Genomic DNA, 11958 nt, shown 5'->3' with positions numbered 1-11958 from the left:
AGTTGGACCAAATCAGAGGTGTCAGATACGTGGACTCTGAGTGCAGCCAGAACCATATTAAAATGCAATTGAAAAGTATTTAACAAAGTAAAAAGACACTGAAACATGACATTTTAAAACGAAGTCAATATGTAGCTCTCGGGGATCCTTATGTATGGATTAGTGGTCCCTGTTTCTGTTTGACACCACTGGGCTGGCCCTCTCCACTCTAGCTTTAATGTGCTATGGTCTTGTCATAAAGATGAAAGAACTATAGATGCTAAGCACATGGTTTAGAAGAATGTATGGGTAAGCTTGGTGCCTGGCACAAAATAGGTGCATAGTAAATGTTTATTGATTGACTGGCTTAGGACAGTCTGGAAAATATCAGTAAAACAATGGACATATTGAAACAGGAAGAAGAAATTCCAAAAATCTGTAATCGAGTAAAGTCAAAAGACAAAATAGGAAGAATATGGGAGAAATCGGCAATGAAAAATAATTGACCTGGCCTCGGGGCTGGGGGGTAGGAATCACCATAAGGAAACTTCAAATACTCTTGCTTTAAGAAAGTTTAAAGGAAAATTACTTAGAAGTTTTGGAGCCAAAGAACAAAGTACACATGAATTCAGAGGGTGCAGAATACTAAGTTTGTCACCAAGAAATGAAATTGCCAACCCCCAGAGATCGTAGGTGAAAGAAAGAATATTGTAAGTGGTTGGGAGGATTAAGACTTGGGGAATTCTCATCAGAATCATGAAGAATTACTTATCAACAACATGAAAAGAAGGGAAATGTTGGAATGTGATATGCCAAAAAGTAAAGGAACATAACTTGCACTCAATTACATCCTGCAAAGTTGATTGTGATAGTATATTGGGAGGGGCAGCTAGGTGGCACAGTGGATAGAGCACCGGCCCTGGAGTCAGGAGGACCTGAGTTCAAATCCGGCCTCAGACACTTAACACTTACTAGCTATGTGACCCTGGGCAAGTCACTTAACCCCAATTGCCTCACTTAAAAAAAAAAATTATATGATAGTATATGGGGGGGGTGTAATGGATTTTTAAACAGAACTGAGGTCTTCTAAGCATTCTTTTTTTTTCTTTTTTTTTTTTTTTTGGTGAGGCAATTGGGGTTAAGTGACTTGCCTAAGGTCACACAGCTAGTAAGTGTGAAGTGTCTGAGGTCAGATTTGAACTCGGGTCCTCCTGACTTCAGGGCCGGTGCTCTACCCACTGCGCCACCTAGCTGCCCCCTAAGCATTCTTTATGATAGAACTAGAGTAGGACAGAGGTACAGATGAGTGGTCAAAAGAAAATTGAGGTAAATTTGAGTAACTCAAAGGCTTAGGTGCTTGCAGTACTGACAGGCACTTGCAGTACAAAATCTAGTACTTAAATTGTGAAGAGAAGACTTCAGACTTCCCCTTTGTTTAAAGGTCATAGAAGCAAAGCTATGAGCCAGAATGTCTTTAAAAATAGCCTAGAATGGGGGGAATTGGAAAGATGAACTTGGTATTTCTTATAACAAGGGTCCAATGGGGGGGGGGGAGGGAAATGGAGAAATTCGAACCTCACCCTTATCTGAACCAGACAAGGGGGGGAGGGGTGGAAAGGATTCTAATGCTAGAAGCATAGTAAGAAGCAGAGGAGAAGGTTGGGATAAAGGGAAAGAGGGTAGGTATTTCAACCAAAATGTGGTAGAGAATCATGTCAAGTTCAACTAAAAGTGGTGACAAGTCAGTTTTGGTTGTTTTAAAGGGGAGACCCAGTAATTTATGTCTGAGTTGAGAAGAGAGAAGATTAGGACTAACTTTCAAAAGATACAAATGGATATATGATCTAAGTATAAAAATGGGAAGAATCCAAGGTTATATTCACAGCTATGGATAGGGTAAAAATTCATAACCAGGCTGGAAGGAAGAAATTTTTTGTGTGTTTTTGTTTTTTTGGTGAGGCAATTGGGGTTAAGTGACTTGCCCAGGGTCACACAGCTAGTGTCAAGCGTCTGAGGCTGGATTTGAACTCAGGTACTCCTGAATCCAGGGCCAGTGCTCTATCCACTGCACCACCTAGCTGCCCCTAGGAAGACATTTTTTAAAAAAGAAAATTTCGATTATATAAAACTAAAAGTTTTGCACAAATCAGTGCAGCTAGAATGAGGAGGGGGAAAGTCTCCCCATTAAATGACTTAAAGGTGTGACAATCCAAACTCTGTAGGGATTTGGTTTTTTTTTTTTTTAAATAAGAGCCATTCCACAAAGTATGGCTGATCAAAGGATGTAAACAGTATTTTAAAATACAAACCAGTATCCAAATGACAAAATGTATGAAATAATCAGAGAAATGTAAAATGAGAATAAGTTATTACTTTATACCCACCAAACTACTTAAAATCTTAAAAGATGGAAAGACGGGGCAGCTAGGTGGTGCAGTGGATAGAGCACCGGCCCTGGAGTCAGAAGGACCTAAGTTCAAATCTGGCCTCAGATACTTAACACTTACTAGCTGTGTGACCCTGGGCAAGTCACTTAACCCCAATTGCCTCACCAAAAAAACAAACAAACAAAAAGATGGAAAGACTTAATAATGGAGGGGCTAACATACGTTGATTTTCTGTGTTCATTCTGGAACACAAATTGGAATTATGCCAAAAAAAATTAATGACTATATTCTGACCCAAACATTGTACTGCTAGAATCATATCCAACGGAAATTGATAGAAAAGATCTATATAGCTACAAAAATGTTCATAGCAACATTATTTGTGATAAGCTGGAAACAAAAGATTTGCCTAACAATTATAGAATAGCTGAATAGATTATGGTATGTTAATGTTATGGAATATAACTGTTCTATGAGAAATAAGAAAACTGCTGAGAAGTCTGAAGCAATGCCTAATGAAGAAAGCAGAGCCAAGGAATGGCTGACTGTGCTTCAGTATATAAATATAATAGAATGTTTTTGTAAGAAATGAGGAATATGAGAAATTCAGAGAAACATGGGAAGATTGACATGAACCAAGACAGAGCAAATTAAATAGTACTAGGTGAACAATGTGTGTGATTATTATGATAAGTGAAAAGCATTAAAAGTCATGGTCCTAAAGAATGAACAATTAGGAGCATCGAAGTGGCACAGTGGTTAAAGCACCGGCCCTGGATTCAGGAGGACCTGAGTTCAAATTTGGCCTCAGACACTTGACACTTGCTAGCTGTGTGACCCTGGGCAAGTCACTTAACCCTCATTGCCCCGCAAAAATAAAAAAGAACAATGAAACATCACACTCATAACGGAAACCAGGGGCATGGAATGGTGCATACAACGATAGACATGGTCTCTGCTGTTTTTTGTTTTCCTTTGTTCACTCTACAAACATTTAATGAGCATTTATTAAGTATTATTGTGTGCCAAGTGTTGTGGTAGTCATTGTAGGGTGCAGAGGAAAACAAAAACGGAACCTGCCTTCAGGGAGTCTACACTCCAGTATAACATGTGAACAGTTAAGTTGATGCCCCCCCCCACAATTTTTTTTCCCATGTACTAGTGTCTTTATATAGTAGAGGGAAATAAAATACCAGTGATAAAACAATTGCTACCAATGCAGGTCAGCCTAAGCTTCTAGTTTTTTGGAGTTACCATGGATACAGAAAAGTTAAGTGACTTGTGCAGGGTCACACAGCCAATATGTCAGAAGTGAGACTTTTACCCTGGTTCTGCTGACTACTTACCATGCCACACTGTCACAGTAGATAACATCATGGACTTAGAATTAGGAAGACTAATGTTCAGGTGTTCAAATCTGGCCTCAGACAGTAGCTGTATGATCCTGGGCAAGTCACTTCACCCTGTTTGCCTCAGTTTCCTCATCTGTAAAATGAGCTGGAGAAGGAAGAGGCAAACCACTCTAGAATCTTTGCCAAGAAAACCCCAAATGGGGTCATGGAAAGTCGGACACGACTGAAACTGGAACAACTAACTGCAGCCCAAAAGGTGAAGTGATTAGCCCAATGTCACAGAGGCCTTAGGGGCAGAACTGGGATGCAAATTCTGGTCCTATGTCTCTGAATCCAGTGTTCCCCGTGCTGACCAGGGTTATCTCCCAATAGCTCATATGCCGGATGACAATACAAGGATCCAGAGACCAAGTCACTCTCTGAAAGGATGCAACAACAACACAAGACTAAGAACAAAGTTTGGTTTTTGGGCAGGGTCTGGGGTGGGGTAAACTGAAGATTCCAACACTGAACGGAACGGAGCATTTCCAAAAGTGGAAGTAAAGAGGTGGCCTGTTCTGCTGGGTGATAGCAAGACCACATTGGGGATGGAATACACACTGCATTTGGGGAACAATGTGAAATCAAATTTGGAAGTGACCTTGGGGGCCTCTGATCCAGTCAGGCCTAAAGGAGAATTCATCCCTACCTATGAGCTGGGCACCAGAGATGAGAAGGACAGACAACTTCCAAGATACCTTCTAGGTGGTTGTGCTGTGATGCTCTGCTCCTAGACAACACGTCTGGGCGTGGTGACGTCCATGCCAAAACATCACATGAAAATAGCTGGGGATAGAGCCAGTTTGGGGAGAACCAGGGGCCCTGCCAGCTCTGTGAAACACGGCATCCAGGATGTCTGGCTCCAAGGAAACGTTGGGGGAGCTCCTGTCCCCAGGAGGCCAATGAGATCGGGAGTTTGGGAGGTGTGATGAGGAACAAGATGTGCTGGGACCTTGTAATGCAATTGATCATCAGGCTGGGCTTTGTTTTATGCCCCTCTTGGTGGAATAGTTTCACGTTTTGGGCTCTGAGCATATAATCAATCATCTTCATTGTCACAACTGGCATTTCAATGGCTCTTGAAGGTTTGCAAAGCCCTTTACGGATGCTATTAAAGCCTCACAACCGCCCAAGTGGTGGACTAACAAACATTGGTGCCATTCTCTAGATGACTGCAAAAGGGCCTTTGAATGCAACCTCCCATTTTACAGATGAGGAAACTGATAGCAGGCTCATAGTCCATACCTGGAAGGGATTTCGTTCCATCCCTCTCGTTTTATAGAAGAGGACCCCATCACAGAGCAATGAAGTGACTTGCTAGCCATTATGAGGACGTAGATTTAGAACTAACGGGACCTCAGAGGTCATTGGGTCCAGTCCCATTTTTAACATTTCAAACTTTTTTCTTTCTTATTCTGGACTTGACAAGCCCCAACGTTTCCTCGTGCAAAGAAGAATTGTAAAAAGAGGTTTGCATATAACATCGTGCATCCCTATTATGTCCAGCCTGGCTTTAAACAAGTGTATTACTTTTCACTTGGTAGTTGCAAAACGAAGAGTGGTATGTTGGCTATTATGGTGGTTGTTATTGTCTCTGTGTCTCTTCTGGGTGTTTCCAAAAATGTCATTGCTGTTCTTTCTTTTCTTTTTCTTGGGGGGGGGATCACTATTAATGCCCCCCTCCCATTTCCCATCAGAACTCTCCCCCAACCCCAAGTTCTCCCCCATAACAAATAAACACAGTCAAGCCAAACAAATCCCAACATTGGCTATATCTGAGAGTGGGTGTGTCATTCCACCCCCCCACCCCACCCCCCCCCAGTCATCACTCCTCAGGCCCAAGGCAGACACGAATTTTCCCATAAGCCTTTTGGAGTCATGGCTGGTCACTGCACAGCTCATGCTTTCTCAGCCTTTCAGAGTTTTCCCTTTACATCATTATGGTCATTGTGTAAATTGTTCTCCTGGTTCTCATTTCACTCTCTATCTGTTCCTACTAGTCTTTTTAAGTGTCTTTAAGCGGGTCATTTCTTATGATACAATGGAAGTTCTCTCACCTGGAATCGAACCTGGGCCATGATGGTAAGCAAATCCTGACCACTAGGGAACACACGAGATATACATCACGGTGACTGGAGACAGCCCTGGTTTAAGGCAATTGGAGTTAAGTGACTTGCCCAGGGTCACACAGTATCTGAGGTGAGATTTGAACTCAAGTCCTCTTGACTCCAGGGCCACATTCAGACTCTCTTCTTTGTCATCCTTATCGTATCTCTGTCCTCAAGGAGCTTACATTCTACTTGAGGTTGGTGGGAATGGATAAAACCAGGGCACAGATTAGTAGAAGACAATGTCAGGGGTGACAAGGGGTTTGTGTGTAGGGGGAGAGCAAAGGAGAAACCTCAATAAAGTGCTCTAGATGATTTTTTTTTGGTAGGGCAATGAGGGTTAAGTGACTTGCCCAGGCACATAGTAGGCCCTTAATAAATAGACTCATTGATTCATTGATTGATTGGTGCTTTTAGTCTCTTGGATAGTCTCCTCCTACCTATGCACCTGCCTTTCCATACCTTCATAATAGTCTTCCTGAATTGGACCAGAAACCTCTTCCCCTTAATAATGTGATTTGGGAGAGACCATCCCCTTGATGTTACGTATGGAAGGCTTAGCTTATTGCAGTCCTCAAACTGTTAGTCTATTAGCTAAGACATTTGTGGATTTTGTTTTTTCTTTTTTGTTTGTTTTTTCTTTTTAAAAATAAGGTTCACAAGTGCAGGATGTGACGACGTAGCAATTATTCTACTCTCCCGAGATAAAGAATTTACAGTCCCTGCAGGGTATGTCATCCACACGTGTAGGGACATATTCTGTGCTTCATCTATACAGTGATTCATCACTGCAGTTACCTCTGTTCTTCCAGATATGGAGGGGGCGGCAGGGCGGGGAGAGAGACAGAGAAAGAGACAGACACAGAGAGAGAGAGAGAGATGCAGTTGCATGTGTACAACATTATGCACCCCTTCCCCATTGACCCCAACGTGCCACATTGGGTCACACAGCGAAGCAACAGCTATAGTGTGCTGTTCTTCAGGACACCCGGTGGTGCTGAAAGCTCACAGCCCACTCCTTCCCTGCACACCACCCTTGTAACTGCTCACCTTTCCTGAATGCTCCAGGTTCAGAAAAACTTCTTTCCACAAGATGCTGATCCTCTGCCCTTTCAAGTCACACAATTTTCCAAATGGACTATTTTTTTATAAAGTTGATTTCTCTTGCATGTAGCTTTCTGGTCATATTTCTCAATAAAAGTCTCTTAAGCCTGTAATTAAATTAGAGCACGTGGGTCTCTTCTGTTCTAGCATGTGGTCGGTACAGAATCCCTGCCGTACAGAGCTCCCGTGTATTAGTTTCATTTTTAAATCTGTCAGTTATGTAGACAATTTCTCTTGTGGAATTGTCATCAACAGACTCTCGTGTAACAAATGTCTCCCAACATCGGTTTCAACAACAAATGGAGAAACTGAGGCGGGAGAGGTTCAGTGACTTAGATCTTAGGATCACAGATTTAGAGGTACAAGGTGCCAGCTTCAACCCCCTGATTTTACAGATGGGGAGACTGATGATTGGAGAGGGAAAATAACTTGTGTTCAAGGTCAGTGTCGGTGAGATTCAAATGCAGGCCCCGTGACTCTTCATTTGTCACTCACCTCATTGCCCCATATTGATTCCAAGAGGCTTGATTAGAAACATATTATCCTTGAAAGAAGTCAGAGGACCCCATTCTGCTCACTGCCTTTATTTCTGGGTCTGTCTCAGAAAATCTCTGTGAGGAGCTGATAAGGGGACACCTGAGGGATGAGATGACCCCTAGAAGAAGTGATCAGAGGCCAGGCCAGGTGGGCCGGACCTCACGGTGCACACCAATCTAGGGCAGGGTCATGGTCTGGAGTGCACCTCCTGCTTGCTTCCTGGGGAACACTTGGGCCGGCTCTGCCCATGGAGCCCCATTGTTAAGTCCCTCCTTGTCTCTTAGCTCTGGGGGGTTGTATAGCATCATGACATGAGAGAGAAGGGGCGTTCGTGCGTATGAGATGCATTCACTAGCTTCTGCTTGTCTCGGGTTCCCCATCTGCAAAGTTGGGATAATAACAGCACCTACCTCCTGGTCGCTGTGAGGATTAAGTGAGATAATGTTTATAGTTGTTTTGTTCAGTCACGTCTGATTCTTTTTTTTTTTTTTTTAGTGAGGCAATTGGGGTTAAGTGACTTGCCCAGGGTCACACAGCTAGTAAGTATTAAGTGTCTGAGGCTGGATTTGAACTCACGTCTGATTCTTTGCAACCCCTTTGAGGATCTTCTTGGCACAGACACCGGAGTGGTTTGGCCATTTCCTTCTCTGGCCCATTTTACAGATGAGGGAACTGAGGCTGCTGGACCTAGGGACCCATGCTGTGACTTTATGGAGATGCCCACCATCAGTGGTGATTTTGGCATGTCTCGGGTGAGGTGGGAGCCCAGTGCCATCCCAAGCCCCAGGGGAGCTCTCCCCCTCCCTCCCCCAAGCCCAGGTGAATCTGCCAGAATTCCCAGCTATTTCTCTCCCTGGCTCCATTATTTACTACCTATCTGACTTTTAGCAATTCACAACAGAAGCCTCAGTTTCCTCCTCTGTAGAATGATGATGATGAAATACCTGCCTTTTTGATGCCACAGGGAAGTTGTGTACAAGCAAGGAAAGGTAAAACTTTTTGGAAAACAGTAGAACACCATGCCAATCGATGTGGCATATTCTATCAGTGCCACCAACCAAGTGATAGCTCTGAGTTAGGGTACCTAGCCCAACCAATTAAACTTTTGGAAAGACTCAGAAAACAGAGACAAAGTACACATGTCTTTACCAGAATATGCTTTTCCTGTGCGATTAAATTAAACAAGCATTTATTAAGTGACCACTGTATGCAAGGCCCTGGAGATACAAAAGCCAAAACAATATAGTCCCTGTCCTCAAGCAGCTTACACTTCCCTTGGGGGTGGGGAGAGGAGCAGAATGTATATGACAAGTTTACAAATAACAAAATAGAAGGTAGGGTGTGATGGGGATCAAGCCAAGTGTATTAGGACAACTTAAAATAGGAGAAGATGTTTTCTTCTTCGGGGGGAGGGGGCTGCAGTAGCTTCAGGGAAGGGGTTGATGGAGGGGGACACCTGAATCAAACACTGAAAGGAGATAAAGATTCTAACCAATTAGAACTCTTTTCTTATGCTTGAGAGAGAAATCAGGATTTGAATCCAGATCAGCTAACTCCACATTCAATGCTCTCTCTCTCTCTCTCTCTCTCTCTCTCTCTCTCTCTCTCTCTCTCTCTCTCTTTTTTTGCAGGGCAGTGGGGGTTAAATGACTTGCCCAGGGTCACACAGCTAGTAAGTGTCAAGTGTCTGAGGCCGGATTTGAACTCGGGTATTCCTGAATCCAGGGCCGGTGCTTTATCCACTGTGCCACCTAACCGCCCCCTCAATGCTCTTTTGACAGGTTGAAGTTGGTCCCAGTGAGCTAGGTTCAGGGTATGCACCAGGGTCAGGGTGTGCACCTGATTGACTCATGACTTCCTTGGGGAAATCCCAACTCACTGTGGCATAACTGCTCCAGTGTGGGGAGTAGAGTCCACACAGCAAAGTGGCTTTTGTAAAATTCCTGGAGCATAATTGTTACTGCATGTAAGGCCTCCTTGGGGCCCATTCACTCACCTTGCACTGGTACTGGTGGGTTGCATCCCCAGAGGGGTGGCAGCTGTCTTCCAAACATTATCTCATGAGTCCCCCCCCCCCCACCAGGTGCCTCCCTTTAACACTTAGCCACTTGACTTGGTTATTTAGCAAAGGTATTAATTCAAATGTAACTGGAGTCACAAAACATTCCTCCTGCAACACAAGGGACCCACTTCCTCACAAATCCATCCAGAGTCTGGGGGTGGGGAAAGAGAAGCAATGAACTTGAAGTACAATAATAGTGAGGCACATATGTAGGGAATATGTGGTCAAGGCAACTCACAACTCAGAAGGGCAGAACCTCGTGTCTTTTCTTTTCCAGAGGGTCCTCATGATGCTGACAGTGGAACATGGTGTTGGTACAGAAATTTCACAAATGGAAAGATACAAAGCTTGGGAAGTCAGGAGCATTTCCCTTCTGTTAGTAGAGAATGACGGTGAAGCCATCTAGGCTGTTCTTGCTCCATTCTGGCCATTATTTCTAAGGGAGTGTCCAGGTGGGTCCCTGGCATCTGATAGCAGAGCCATGAGCAGTGAGGAATAGGGTTCAGGAGCAGGACTCTAGACCCTTGATCGGGGGTACTTGACTCCTCTGCGGGTACTCCATGATCCAGTGACACTGGCTTCTTTCTTCTTTCTTTCATGACTCTTGTTCCCATGCCTGGAATCCTCTCCCTCCTCTCCTAGCTACCTTCACATCTCAGCTGACATCCCCCCTTCTTCTAGAAGCCTTTCCCAGGACCCCTCATGGCTAATAGGGCTCCTTACCCTAAAGTCCAAGGAGATTGGATTTTTATTTTCACTAACCTCTAACTGGAATTTAGCATTTCTTTCAGTGGCTTAAAAGCAGCCTTAGGAGAAGAGCCTCACAGCTTTCACCAAACTGCCACAGGGATCCTGGCCACCAAAAAGATGAAGAGCCGCTAATCTAGAAGGACCTGAGGAAGACATTGGCAGTAGGAGAGGAAGCAGGACTGCAGCTGCCTAGAGGGAGAATCAGACTCAGATGAGGGTGGGACCAGACATGGAACACTGAGGCTGATTAGGAACATCCTGAGACAAAACCAATGGCAGGCAGTGAGGCTAGAGGAGAGGATGAAGGGGTCCCTCCCCTCTGTGAAGGTTAGAGGGATACAGGGGCAAAGCACCCCATACGGCACACACAATGTTAAGATGTGCAAAGCAGTGAGCTAATGTGCGCTTGGGGCCACTAGGTGGCGCCATAGTGCACAGATAGCCAGGCCTGGAGTCAGGAAAACTCATCATCTTGAACTCAAATTGGACCTCAGATATTCAGTAGCTGTATGACCCTGGGCAAGTCACTTCACCCTGTTTGCTTCAGTTCCTTACCCTCCCTACTCAACAAACTGCAGTGAATCCCTATTGCCTCTAAGATCAAATACTGAATGCTCTGTTTGGTATTCAAAGCCCTGCATTACCTAGATCCCTGCGACCTTTCCAGTCTTCTTGCACCTGGAAGAGAGATTGAGGCTGATATTTTTCCCAGCTAGGCCTCACTCAAACCCAATTCACTCCAAAGTCAAGACATCGCCCCTGTGATGCCATTGGTCCCCTTCGAGAACAAAGGACAGAGAACACCACCCCCATAATCCCCCGGCACATACTCTTCATCCGGTGACACAAGACCCTCCATCTCTGGGTCCCAGGCCTTTTCTCCCGCTGTCCTCCATGTCTGAAATGCCCTCTCTCCTCTGCTCTGACCACTGAGCTTTCTGGTCTCTTTAAGCCCCTTCTACAGGGAGCCTTCTTCATTCCAGCACCTTCTCTCTGTCCATTATTTCGTATTGATCCTGTATATAGCTTGCCTTGTGTATATTGGCTAGCATCTCACCCATTAGATTGTAAGCTCCCTGAGGGCAAGGCTTGTCTTTTGCCTCTTTTTGTATATCCCCCCCCCCCCCCCCCCGCCTCCCCTGCCCCCACATAGCCCAGTGCCTGGCACTTAATATTGATCTACTGACAGAGGGGACAAGGACCCTAATGTGGGAAGCACAGCCCCCCCTTCCCAGCCTTGGTGCTTGCTTAGCAGCATCTGTGGGCACTGTGGGCATCACTTTCTGGGAAAGGCAGTGCAGCTTGGGGTTAGATGGGGCCTCTGAGGTCCCTTGTACCACCTGTGTCCATCTCTCCTGTGTTGGTACTTCTCACGGCCAGCAGAGGGCAGCAAAGCCACGCTCCTGGGGGTCCCTAACCGGCGCCATGGCAAGAGAATTTTAAGCTGATTCGGGGGTGCTTAACAATAATTTCCAGTATTCTGCTAACTGATTTCCTTTGTAATCCTGTGTATTTTGTGCATTTAAAAATACTGTTTGGAGAAGGGTCTGCAGACTTCAAGGGGCTTCCCAGCCTCAGCTCTAGTCCAGCTCCCTCAGTCTACCAAAGAGGACACTGAGGCCCAGAGAAGCTCAGGGGCC

Source organism: Dromiciops gliroides, chromosome 4 (genome assembly GCF_019393635.1).
Source record: "Dromiciops gliroides isolate mDroGli1 chromosome 4, mDroGli1.pri, whole genome shotgun sequence".
Lineage (NCBI taxonomy): Eukaryota > Metazoa > Chordata > Mammalia > Microbiotheria > Microbiotheriidae > Dromiciops > Dromiciops gliroides.
Note: the sequence above shows the minus strand (reverse complement) of the source record.